Source organism: Carlito syrichta, unplaced genomic scaffold (assembly GCF_000164805.1).
Source record: "Carlito syrichta isolate Samal-C Ts95f unplaced genomic scaffold, Tarsius_syrichta-2.0.1 Scaffold287770, whole genome shotgun sequence".
Taxonomy (NCBI): Eukaryota; Metazoa; Chordata; class Mammalia; order Primates; family Tarsiidae; genus Carlito; species Carlito syrichta.
The window spans coordinates 199962-213926 of record NW_007231866.1 but is presented as its reverse complement, the minus strand read 5'-3'; the positions used below and the strand labels follow the sequence as shown (position 1 = coordinate 213926).

General features: G+C 46.1%; 1 pseudogene; it reads right to left on the bottom strand.

The window, feature by feature from the left end:
- Positions 1-558: 558 nt before the first annotated feature.
- LOC110595199 lies at positions 559-915 on the bottom strand (annotated as a pseudogene).
- Positions 916-13965: the final 13050 nt, after the last annotated feature.

The window sequence follows — 13965 nt, the reverse complement described above, 5'->3', positions numbered from 1 at the left end:
ACTCTGGCTGGCTCCAGGTGGCTGCTGCAGAGAACCGCTCCTCCTGGTGTATCCACTGGAGGAGGGGTCGAGTTTTCTCTTCTACTCATCAGCCCCTTTGACTGGCTGGAAGCCAGTTTGTACTACAGGGTAGGGAAGGCTTCCAACCAGGCAGGGAGATGGAAGGAAGCTAACATTCTCTTAGCACCCCTTAGGAAATGAACATTTTCTTCCTTTCTTCCTCTCTTTCTCTCTCTCTTTCTTTCTTTCTTTTTTCTTCCTTCCTTCCTTCTCTCTCCCCCTCCCTCCCTCTCTTTTTCTCTTTTTTAGGATATGACCTTTATTGAGCTTATCCACCAGAGTGGAAATAACGTCTATGCCAAACCAAATATGTGTTACTATAACTTCTGCATCACAATGAAAATCTAAGCAGTTGCTTTTTAAAAAACAGTCAACTCAATCAAAACCCACTACTTGAGAATCAATAGCTTCTTCGCAGTCACAGTAACTCTTAAATATGGTTAAGACTCGAATGCAGAAATTTGGTTGTTTGGAAAGCTAATTAAACTCCCAGCTGGCTCAAACAGAATCACAAAAAAAGGCAAAATTGTGTTTTTCACAGAGATACAGTCCCCTGGAATCGGATGGCTGTTTGGGAACGTAGAGCCCTGAGATAATGAGGAACCCAGGTGTCCTCTCGACAGTCTTCTGCTGTCCTTTCTTCTCAATCAGAGATTTGTGGGTGTGGGGAATGACACTGCCACCGGCAATTGTAGCCTTCACGATGGCTGCGCTGTACACAGCGGCGGTGGCACCCCTACGGCCACGACCGGTCATCCTAGATTTCAGGTGTTGATATGTACGGCCCACCGGGAACTGCAAGCTGACCTTGGTCTTGGCCTTCCTGGAGTCTTTCCCAGCCTCACTGCTAGCCATTTCGAATTCTGCCGAAGCTCAAACAAGCAAGGCAGAGAAAAAGCTAATCAGACACACAGCGAGAGCCCACTGCCTACTCCTCCATTGCGCCACAATTCAAACGGCACTGGAAACTAGCATTTTCTTAGTAGATGTCATTTCCCCCATTTTGTAGCTGAGGACACTGAGACAGAAGAGGTAAAGTGAGTTGCCCAAGGTCACACGGGAGCGAAGTGGCAGAATCGAGATTAAAACTCACACCTGTTCTCCTCATGGTTGGACTGTTTCAGGGATCCTGGGACCTCTGAAACAGTCTGGGAAGCAGCAATGGCTGCAGGGACAGACCCTGCAGTGCGGGCTCCCAGAGGGAGCCTTCCTTGTGAGAAGATGATCAAGCCTTGTGTTTCACCTGGCATGGGCTGGTCTGGCAGTCTCCTGGGAATAAACAATGGAACGGATATAAGGAAATATCTCTCTAGAACAAGCAATGCTTTTCAGGGACTGGACGGTTTAAATGCATCTTTTAAAATAATTTATTTGTAAAGACATAATCCTGATAAAATAGAAGCCTCATTTTCATTAGTGAACAGAATATTTAACATCTCGGTGTAAAGCACTCAGAGGCTCAGGGTTGTTCTCAGAGAAAGGAGTAAGAAACTGCTTTATCTCTGTCTGCAGAACTAAAAAGGTCACCACAGTGGCCCTTCCAGAAGAAAGAGAAGACCTGCCCAGGAATAAATTCTAGCTTAAACGCTAGGATGTGAAATCTACTTGGTTACCAAAATGATAGTTTCCCAGCCTCAAAAATTAAGCTTCACCTGTAGCAATGGGAAGGAACTTTTTCTTTAAAATATTAATTTTCTCTGTTACAAGTTGTTTCCTTGACAGCTGGTGCTCCACTTTCAAGCAAGATTGCTTGTGCTCCACAATAAATAGCTGGTAACTTGGCTAAAAACCAGAACTCCTAGACCTGCCTTTGGCCTTAACATTGCAGTATTTGAGACTGACCTCACAACTTGGTGGCCCTTGCCCAAAGTATCGGGGAGTTGACAAAGGTCAGCCATGCTCTAAGCTTCTAGACTTTTGTTTATAGTCAGGGTGTATATTTGGAAATTTACTTTTTTTCCCTTTTTTTTTTTAAGTCAGAGTCTCACTCTGTCGCCCAGGCTGGAGTGCAGTGCATGCTCATGGCCACCGCAGCCTTGACCTGCTGGGCTCAGGCAATCCTTCCACCTCAGCCTTCCAAGTACCTGGAACCACAGGCATGCGCCATCACAGCCAACTAATTTTTTGATTTATTGTAGAGACAAGGTTTCGCCAAGTTGCCCAGGCTGGTCTTGAACCCGTGGGCTCAGGCAATCCTCTCACTTCCGCCTCCCAAAGTACTGGGATGACAGGCATGAGCCACCGTGCCTGGATTGGAAATTTACATTTTTGAGAGAACACATTTTACTAAATTTCCATGCATTTTAAATGTTTTCCAGTTAATTAAAAAAAAATTTGAGTTACTTCAAATTCACATGAAACAGTACAGAAAAGCATGCATTGAAACGTGTGTGTGGATGTGTGTGTCTTCTTCATCTCATAATGCTTACGAAAATCTTTACTGCCTTTCTGCTCTGCCTTTCTGGTGAGTCAGGAATCCCTCCTGTGGTAGCACCCTGAGCTCTGAGCTGCCCGGGTTCACCCTCAAACACAGAACTAAATGGCTGCATGTTCTCATTTTCAGTTGATATTGTCAGGAAAGAGGTTCAGTCACGAATTTCAGAAGTCCAGGCAGTAGTGACATTTACTCAGGTCTGCACCCTGCAGAGGGCCATAAAATACACCACAACAAAATCAAAAGAGGATGAAATAGCACATTTATATCTACCATGGAGGAGAAATATATTTGCAATATTTAAGGCAGTAGAAGATAGCATCAGAAATGAGGTGAATCAAATAGATGATATAAGAGTTTTGGCTTTTGGTGGTGAGAAAAAATTAGACTAAATAAAGTAAAAAGTTAGAAAATTATTTTAATTATTACAAATAAGACTTGCAGTCCAAAACAGATAAAGAATCAATCATAATGAAACCTGAATTCTACTCGACAATTTATCAAAAGATATGAATATCTTGTTTACATATGAAGAAAGGCAAGTGACAGCTTTCATTTAGTACTGCTGGTACAATTAACGTTGCCATATCACCAAAATGTATAGATTTGTTCTATCTAAATATCTTTTTTATTTTTTTAAAATAGTAACTGACATAAAAAAATGCTTGGCTTGAATAATAAAGAAATGCAGACTTGAACAGCTATGGAGTGCCACATTAAATTAGTAAAAATAAACAAGATTGATAAAATCCATTGTATCAGTTTCTGCAGAGAAAGTCGCAGTGCTGGCCACTGTGTAGGTTCTTACTATTTTTCTGAAAAGTGCAAGCTGGCAATTTGTAATAAGAACTATGAAAACCTTCGTACACTTTGACTTGGTAATCCCACTTTTGGGAATATACCCTAAGGTAATAATCCAAATGAAAAAAAAAGTCATTTATACAAAGATATTTATGGCAGCACGTTCATAAAAGGGGAAAATGGAAAGTGACCAAAAAGCCCAGTGAGTGGGAATGGTTAAGGGAATCATAGTGTATCAGAATCCTTTGTGACGATCAAAATGGAAAAGGATGTGAATCATGTTCCTGTGTGAAAATGTGTGTGCACCCTCATGCTAAATGCAAGCAAAGCGGAATGCAGAATAAAATGCTCCCTCTTATGGCTTTATATAAGTGGTGTCTGTGCTTCGATAAGTCTGGAGAAAATGTAGATAGATGTAAATAGCGGGGAGCTTTACATTTATAGGATATTTTCCCTATTGAAATTATTTATTTAAGCATTTATCAAAGATCTGTTTGATGAAAACGAAATGGTGGCTAAAACTCGGTTACTTGTACAATCCATGGAGTGAGTTCTTTTCTTCTTTTTTTTTGGAGTTGGAGTCTCACTCTGTCGCCCAGACTGGAGTGCAGTGGCCACTCCCGGCCACCGCAGCCTCGACCTGCTGGGCTCCGGCGATCCTTCCGCCTCAGCCTTCCAAGTGGCTGGAATTACAGGCATGCATTACCACGCCCGGCTGATTTTTTGATTTATTGTAGAGATGAGGTCTCGCTGCCCAGGCGGGTCTCGAACCCGCGGACTCAGGCCATCCACTCACCTCAGCCTCCCAAAGGCGCGGGATTACAGGCTGAGCCACCGAGCCCGGCTAAATTCTTTTCTTCTTAATGCATGGACAGTTTCTAGCTTCTCTTAGGGGGCTGACCTCATTCTTTCTGAAGCTGGGTTCTCCCTGGTGATAGGGCCTGTTGCCTGTCCAGGAAGCCATTTATAAGGATCCTGCAAATGTCTTTAGATGGGCATGGAAGAGTGGATTCCCCTTCCTTCTCTGTCCAGATACTGCCTTCTAACACTTCTCCCTGAAGTTACTAAATCCTCTGAATCTTGAGGAATACTTAAGTAATGCTCCATCCGGGGGCTCAGAGGGGGATACCTAAGACAATGGAGTGAGGCCAGGGTCGGGATGGGCAGGTGGGAATCCCACCTTATGCTCCCTGCCTAGCAACCTTTTTGCCTTGTATGTACTGTAGAAGGCATTACTCTATGGTCACTTTTCACTGCAAATTCCAGAACATCTTGCCTCAGTGGACTCAAAAAACAGGAAAAACTTCTTATCTTTCATAGCAAGAAGCCCAGGGGTAGGACAGCTCTGGACTGCTTAATTCCATGGCTCCAGGTTTATTCTGTTCCTCACCCTGCCAGTCTCAGAGTGCCATCTTTGTCCTCTGCTAGCTCTGATTATGGTCCCAGCATGGCTGATGTGGTTCCAGGCCACATGATTCACACTGCTAAGACTTTTTCTCTCTCTCCATTCAAAAGCAAAGACAGTGTTACTCAAATCTGCCTTCTGCCTCGGCCCCAGCAGTCTTTGTTTCCCTTCTCATGGGTCAGAATTACATTCGATGTTCACGCCTGAACCAAGCACAGTCAGAGCTAGTGAGACCACAGTGATTTGCGAGGGTTAGGGCTTTTCCCTGGAGCTGGGGGTTGGGTCTTCCTTCCCTGACACTTCTTGGCTCTGAAGGCCCTCCCTTCCAGGTCCGCTGGTGAGAAAGCACCATCATGTGCATAGATATGTCACAAAACAAAACAAAGCAATGGGTATTCTCTCCATGCTGTGGAGACCCAGTTTATCTGGTTCTGAAGGGTTCCCCTTCCTTGGAGGGTAGGCCCCTGCCTGGCTGTTCCCACTGGTCAGCATTACTATGAAATTGCCTGGGGGTAAGGAGCGCGGATGGAAAAAACAAACAACAGATCACCAACCCACCCAGACCACCGACCGGCCTGACCACCAACCCACCCAGACCAACTCACCCAAACCACCAACCCACGCGAGGGATCTCTCTCACTCTCTCTGACCTGTCAGGGCTTTCTTTCTCAAGACTGAGGTGGGACAGAATCCTCTTGCAGTTCTTTCTGGCCTCATCTGGTGCACAGCTCAGGTTTCAGACTGCCTTCAAATCCAGGCTCAGAGATCATTGACGGATACCACCAGAAAGCTCCTCATTTTTGGGTGGTTCTGTGAGTTCTTGTTTCTCTCCTCAATCTACTAGCTAGTGTCTACTTTTCCCAGTCCTCAGCTGCTTCCTGCATTCCATCCAGGGAGAAGTCACCCAGGGTCCTTGGGGATGATAGGATTGACTCTCCAGCTGATATCCAAAGAAGAAATTGTTTGCTTTGGTTCCCATGACTGGGAAGTGGCAGAAAGACAGGCCATCCTTGGTCTGGGGGGCCAATGCTTGCATTTTTCACCACTATGTCATGCTGCCTCTGGAGGGGAAGCCTCATAAACCGGAGTCCGAGTTGGGCTTGGTTCCTCATCAGGACTTGGTTCCTCATCAGGACCCTCCGAAGACCATTCGTGTCAGGGCTGTTCCTCACCTGGTAACTTTGCCATCCGTTCCCTACACTGCTACAATTTTCAGATGCATCAGCTTCATAGACAGACCCACATTTACTTTGGTGACTGAGGTTTTCACAGGAGACACGTGTAAGCCGGTGGTTCTTTGTACTTGGCGACATCCTGAGTGTGGAAAAGGAGACATAAATTGGTTTCTGTTATGGGTTTACTTGTGTCCTTCAAAAAAGATATGTGGAAATCCTAACCTCCAATACTTCAGAATGTGACCTAACGTGGAAATAGGCCTTTAAGAGTTCATCAGGTTAAAACGAGGTCATTATTGCGGATCCTCGTCCAGTATGACTGGAGTCCTTTTAAAAAGGGGAAATTTGAACAGAGACAGAGATGAACGGGAGAAGGCGATATGAAGAGACAGAGACACAGGGAGAATGCCTTGTGGAGATGGCGTGATGGAAGCGGAATGCATTTATAAGTGAAGATTCCAGGCAAACCACCGAAAGTAGGAGAGAGTCATGAAAGAGACTCCCCTTCATGGCATCCAGAGGGAACCAAACCTGCAGACTCCTTGATTTTGGACTTCCAACCTCTCAGACTGTGGGACAATACATTTGTTATCTTAAGCCATCCAATTACTGGTACGTTGCTATGGCAATTCTAGGAAACGAATGCAGTTTCTGAAGGCTTGAGAGAAGGAAGGCGGAGGTAAACACAGACAGAACAGTTAGAGGGATTGAAGTGCTTGGGAGACTCGCCGTTAGAGACAGTAGATCAAATGAAAATACACATGTTTACTGATACATTTTCCTGTAACACCACAGACCAAAAAAAAAAAAAAAAAAAGGATTTTTGGAAATCCATAAACTTACAGAGGCAAAGAAATGAAGTCAGCCAAGTTAACCAAATATCAGAGACTGGAAAGCAGATGGGCAAGTGTCAATGGTCTCAGCAGACCTGAAGAAGCTGAGTTCTCACCTAGGAATGGGGACAACCGGTAAGTAACTCATCTCATACCACAGAACCCTCATGTCCAGACAAGAGATAGGAAGAAACTTCTCAGAGGAGTCTGATCGACTGAAAGAAAAGATTTAAAGACATTGACGCCAGGAGTCCCCTGATAAATACTCAGATCCCCTGGCTGTGAAGATGCTAGCTGAGAATTCCAACCACATACGTCAGACTTCCAGTCTCTTTCTTTGAGTCGCACTTCTAGGAGCATAAAGTCTAGAATCACCATGTTATACGCAAGTCTTACATGCAAGATAGAGTGCTATGGTTTGAATGCTTCTTTCCAAAACGCATGTGCTATATTGGAGGTGGAGTCTTTAAGAGGTGATTTTGTCATGAGAGCTCTGCCCTGGTGACTGGCTTAATCTATTCATGGATCAGTGGATTGATGGATCAGTGCATCAGTGGGTTATTATGGGAATGGGACTAGTGGCTTTATATGAAGAGGAACTTCAGTCCTTACTCTTAAAGACTTTCCACTGATTGGATGAGGCCCACTCACATTATCGAGGACAGCCTCTTTTACTTAAAGTCAACTGACTGTAGATTTTATTTTTGGGAGTTGGCTTTTTAAAAATTTTATTTTATAGATGTGGGGTATAATTCAGGATGACTGTGGATGGTAACCATACCTACAAAATACCTTCACAGCAGCAGATTAGTGTTTGATTAAGTGGGTACTACAGCCTAGCCAAGCTGACACATAAAACTAGCCATCACACCAGCCAAACTAGCAGTTAAGCATGCCAGTAGAATAAGACATTTTCAAGGATAGAAGGTCTAAAGATTTTTATATGCCATACACCCTTTCTTGGGATGCTACTGGAGGACGCTTTTTAACAAACCAAAGGATTAAACCAAGCACAAGGAAGATATATGTCTCAGGCTGGGTCCCCTTGAAGACTTCAAGACACGGATTCTTGTGCAAGTGATTTGTGAAAGTGACCTATAAGGGGCCAGGTGTGGTGGCTCACACCTGTAATCCCAGCACTTTGGGAGGCTGAGGTGGGAGGACTGCTTGAACCCCGAAGTTCAAGACCAGCCTGGGAAACATAGCAAGACCTCTCTCTCTCTAAAAAAAAAAAGTTAGCCAGGCATGGTGGCACACGCCTTTAGTCCCAGCTACTTGGGAGACTAAGGTGAAAGGATCATCTGAGTCCAGGAGGTTGAGGCTGCAGTGAGCTGTGATCGTGCCACTGCATTTCAGTCTGGGCAACAGAGTCAGATCCTGTTGGGAAAAAAACACCTATACAGGAGTGAAGAAAGCAAGACAAGGGAAAGAGAGGAAACCAAGCAGGTGTGATTCCAGGCAGGCAGCACCTGTGGAGGGTGACTTCAATCCTGTCATTCTATAGTACAAGTGACCTCAGAGTGGTCCCAGCGGAGGCAAGCAGCTGGTCTGCATGTTCCCACACTAGTCAATTGATAGTCAGGGGCTGCTTTGGATGGTGAGGGGTGGGGGATGAAAATTTCTAGGCACTTGGTCTCTGGATTGAGATGAAGCACCTGCCAGGGGCGTCCTCGGAAGAAGAGTTGCAGGTGCTGGTTGTTGGAAGCAAAAGCACCCTGAAGCTTGTGTGTGTGTGTGTGTGTGTGTCCAAAAAACACTACAGACTGGGATACAGAAAACAGAGGATCTAAAACAGGAAAAAGGAATCCCCAAGGTGATGGTGAAGGGAGAGCCCAAGATAAGTGTCATGCAAACAGCTCAGATTGCTGGAGCGGATCAGATTAGGAGAGACTTATTCGAGAAGATAAAAGTGGTAAAATGCCCAGTGAGTTTGAACGTACTGAGAAGAGATTTATGTACACGGGAAGAGTTTGTGGTTGAATTAATAAGAACATAGAAAATTTAGCAAATGAAAGACTGTGGCAACGTTAAACTCCAGGGAAAACAAAATGCATTCGAAGTCACCATCGTTCATAAGCCTCCTGACTAAGTTATCAATAGTATTTGCATGACCATAATAATGTAAACACTGAATGTTTGGAATTTGGCTACAATGATGAGTCTACTCTGGTGGGAGGATAGGAATAAGAAGCAGGTGTGTGTGGGAGACAGTGGTGAAAATGCCACATCTTTCATGCTGGGAAGCCAGTGGCTGAGGCAGACACACGGTCGAGAAGCAGCAGTATCAGCATGCTGCTTACTGGTGGGGTGAAAAAAATCCAGAACATTCAAAAGCTGAAAATGATCTCCTCCGGGTGGCGAGAAGTGGGGGTGGGATGGTGCAGAGTGTGCAACTGTTTCATACAAGTCTTGTACAATAATCGAACCCTTGAAACTGTGTGCATGCAAAACTGTTACTCAAAATAAAAGAGTCAATTAAGAAAGGAAGAAAGCCCTGAAGGCAGAGATGACGGCGATGTGAGCAATGAGGGAGAATAAGAGGTTGATCCAGACAGATTTTAGCGGGATTAGCTTGTGTCCTTCCACCCCCATGGAGGGCCCCAGTAGATAACAGTGCCAGCAAGGAGCCTTTGATCTTCAGACTTTAGGAACACAGGCTCTCAGAACCTTGAAAAGTGAAAATCAGATAGCTGTAAAAGTTTGAAATATTGCATTCATAGAATCTCATTTTAATTCATTCTCTAGAACTCTACTCAGGCTACAGTGCACTACTATATTCCTGCCTGGACAACATAGTGAGACCCTGTCTCTAATGATAATAAACTCCATGCAGGTGTCATTTCCTCCAAAAAGTCCTTTTTTTAAGGTGGAGTCTCACTCTGTCACCCAGGCTGGAGTGCAGTGGCACGCTCATAGCCACCGCAACCTTGACCTGCTAGCCTCTGGCAATCCTTCCTCCTCAGCCTTCCCAGTAGCTGGAACTACAGGCATGTGCCACCACGCCTGGCTGATTTTTTTGATTTATTGTAGAGACAAGGTCTTGCCAAGTTGCCTGGTCTGGTCTCAAACGTCCGGGCTCAGGAAATCCTCCCACCTCCATCTCCCAAAGTGCTGGGATGACAGGTGTGAGCCACTGCGCCCGGTCCCAAAAAGCCTTTTGACTCCTCCCTACATCCCGAAGATGCTTGGGTTTCCTGCCTTCCAGCATCACCAACTTGTGGTATCAGTTGTGCACTTGTCCTTCTCTGATGACAGAGCCTGTATCCCTAGTCATTTCCAGGAACACACAACCATTTCTGGTTTGAGTTCAATTGTTAAGTTCTCCTCCCTCCCCCCCACCCAATTCCCACTCTTTCCCTGGAGTAGCGTGAAGTCCATGGAGTTGCAGATGCCTCAGCTTCATGGCGAGTTCCTGGGGTCTGGTCACAGCAAGTCTCCGCTGACCTCTGGGATGTGTAACATCTGCCTTCTGGTTTGGTTTCTAGCATCCAGCCTATTGACACCTGCAGCAGTGTCCGTGCCATTGATCTGTGTCTTCCTCGTCTTGACCACAAAGACCTTCCTCGTCTGCAGTTCCTTCTCAGGCAGGTCCTTGAGCCTGTTGGCTGTGCTCCAAAACCTCTAGAGGGCCGAGGAAGACTCAGGAGAAGATTCCCTGTCGCCATTTTTGGTCCATTGCATTGGTACTATGTTAGGGGCTGCAAAACTTTTAGGGACCTCATTTACCCTACTGGACAAAAACATCCCTTCTCCCACAGATGCCCGGGCTGATTGATGTTGGTTTCTATCACCCTGATGCAATGTTACTATAAACTTGGAACAACACACATTTATTATCACATGGTTTCTATGAGTCAGGAATCTGGCCACCGCTTAGCTGGGTCCTTTGCAAGGCTGCAGCCAAGGTGTTGGCCAGGGCTGAGTTCTCATCTGAAGTTCAATGGCGGAAAGATGTGCTTTACGTGATTGTTTGCAGCATTCCGTTCCTTGCAGGCAGCCAGACCAGGGGCCTCAGTTGCTTGCCGGCTGTTGGTTGGAGGTTGCTCTCAGTTCCTTGCCCCAAGGTCTTCTCCACAGGCAACTGCCAACACGGCAGCTGGCTTCACACAGCCAGCAAGGAAGAGGTTCTCCTCGCAAGACAGGCACTGCAGTCGTAAGTAGCAGGGATCACGTGCATGTAATCCTATACCTCTGTCACCTTTGCTGTATTCAGTTGGTTAGAAACAAGCCACAGGGTCCACCCAGACTTGAGGGGAGGGGATTATGCAAAGACATGGATACCAGGAATTGGCAGTTATGGAGGGACATCTCAGGGTCTGTCCACTTCTGCATTGATCTCTGACTCTCCTTGTATCTCTTGGTCTCCTCCTGGCCTGTGGAGTCTTGGGTGGGGGAGCTCACGCTTTCTCAGGCATGTCTTCTTAATTCTACTCTTTGGAGGATGTTGGCTTTTTGTACTCAGAAGCCAGGATTTTGGGATTCTAAGCTGCCAAAAATTCAAAAACTCAAAAGCTGGGAACTCACTTTTTTGTTCTTCATTGTTTATGCCATTCCTTTCTTCCTTCTTTTTTTTTTTTTTGTTGAGTTGGAGTCTCACTCTGTCGCCCAGGCTGGAGTGCAGTGGCATGCCTCAACCTGCTGGGTTCAGGTGATCCTTCTGCCTCAGTCTTCCAAGTAGCTGGAACTACAGGTGTGCACCATCACACCCGACTAATTTTTTGATTTATTGTAGAGACAAGGTCTCGCCATGTTGCCCAGGCTGGTCTTGAACCCATGGGCTCAGGCAATCCTCTTACCTCTGACACCCAAAGTGCTGTGATTTCAGGCGTGAGCCACCATGCCCGGTGCCATTCCCTTTTAATGTGGTAAGTCCAGACTGCCCTCACTGCTGCCCCAGAAGTAGTCATGGGCGAAGTGCATGACTGGGAATGACATCACCATGCCCTGCCATGGTGCACGGGGGTCTACTGGAATGAATGTCAATGCCTCAAAGACCTGGGTGCAAATCCTGGCTTTCCCACTTCCTAGCTTTGCGATCTTGCATGAGTCACCAATTTTCTGTGAGCCTGTTTCCTCCCGTATGAAATAAGGATGACAATACCAACTCTTACAGCACCGTGAGCGTTCACTGTAGCAAAGTTGGTAAAAGCTTCTTTGTAAGTTACAAAGTACTGTGTTGTGTATGTATTACTGTTATAGCCGTTAATCCTCTGATGAGTGGTTGAAGTTTGCACAAGTGCACAAGCAACCCCTCTCACAGTGATTACAGACAACACTCGATTCTGACAGGGCTTCTCTGTAGGTCTGGAGTTGGCAGGGAGGCTAATGCCTTTGATGCAAGTTAAATGCGTGCTGGCAGATGCTGACTACAGACGTGCCGTGTCTTGGGCAAGCTGTGGTTTAACTCAAGGTTTTCCCAAGTCAGCGTCACTCTACCAGATGGCAATGTTATGCATGTGGATGCCTCCAGCCAGTTGTAGAGGTGGAGTGGATGGACGGTCAGATTCCTAAGCGCAGGCCTGTCCAGCCCTGGGAATGTTATTACAAAATGCCATCTGGATAGAGTGTATGCATCCTCTGCACAATGTTCTTTACAACCCGTCCTGTTCCTGGTCCCAGGCTCTGTGCAGGGGAGACACATTATGCGTAGGTTTGCATATGTTTTCTTCCCCTTTGACTTGGTCAGAAAAATATTAATTTTAACACGTATTTATGGAAGCCCTTCTGTTATTGGGTGGCATGGATGACACAAACAGGCTATAACATTCTTGTAACTTTCTCCTGAAAATATCATGCCTAGTAGCTTGTCTTTTCCTAGAAGAAAGAAATTGATACATCAGGTTGCAGATCTAGCTAAAGGCCCACAACACAGAACAGGCGGTTACAGGAGTATAAAATCAGGGGCCTCCAGATGGGGGAAGGAACCGCTTGGCAAGACTGTCATTCTGGCCACAGTGGTTTTGAATTTGTCCTTCTGTAAGCTGATCTAAAGATCTTTGTCTCCTTGTTTTGTCCTTTCCACGTGAGCTTTCTTTAAAGAAAGCTGGATGGAGCATTCAGTGTCTGAGTAAGCAGCATCACTTACAGCATTGTTCATAGTGGAGTGACTGTGGGTTCACAATGATATGGGAAAAAGAAAGAGAGAGGGTGAGTCACTGATCCTAGCTGAGAGTATTTTGGATCAAGTGCAACTTAGAGGGGGGTTTGCAAAGAGACAGCGTCAGTCCGTATGGGCCACAGAGAGAAGCCCAGCTTGCTTGGCTCTGCAGAGCAGGGATACGAGGAACATGGTGCCTGTGTCCAGGAGGCTTCGCCCAAGGACTACAGGTAACCCGGGGCTAAGCACTGCTCCCAGGTTGGGAGTGTCCCCTTCCTGCAGAGGGACCCTCTGGTCTGCAGGGGCTGATTCTGGAAGAAGCAGGCAAAGCAGACAGGGTTCCTCACATTTATGAGTTCTTGCTGTGCTCCAAGTCCATTGCTAGAGACGTTCTAGCAGGACTTGCTCAGTCACAGTAAGAACTACAGGAAGCGAGCACGATGACTATGACTTTTATGGTGCAAGAGTCCATAATGCTCAGAAGGAGAATAAAGGAGACCTTAAAAATTTCTCAGACGTTGAACTCAGTTTGTAAATTCCTATTTCCGCTGTTAGGAGAAGATGCAATTTAGCAACATTTTAGGACTTTTTAACCCCACACATTGACTTCTTTTTTTGTTTTTGAGTTGAAGTCTCCCTCTGCCGCCCAGGCTGGAGGGCAGTGGCACGTTCCCGGCCACCGCAGCCTCGACCCGCTGGGCTCCGGCGATCCTTCCGCCTCAGCCTTCCAAGTAGCCGGAACTACAGGTGTGCGCTACCACGCTCGGCTAATTTTTGATTTATTGTAGAGATGAGGTCTCGCCAAGTTGCCCGGGCGGGTCTCGAATCCACAGGCTCAGGCAATCCACTCACCTAGGCTTCCCAAAGTGTGGGATTACAGATTGAGCCACCGAGCCTGGCTATTAACTTCTTTTTTTAAAAAAGTAAGAGTTACGGTCTCGTTACATTGCCCAGGCTAGTCTTGAACCCCTGGGTTCAAGTGATCCGCCTGTCTTGGTCTCCCAAAGTGCTGGGATTACAGATGTGAACCACTGGCCCTAACACATTCATTTCTGTGCCACCTCTGGTTCAAAATGTAACCACATCAAGGTCTGTGTCCCTTCCCCCGCCCCTCATGTATTTGGTTCAAGGGAGTGTTCAGAACCCAGTGGCCTTGGGTG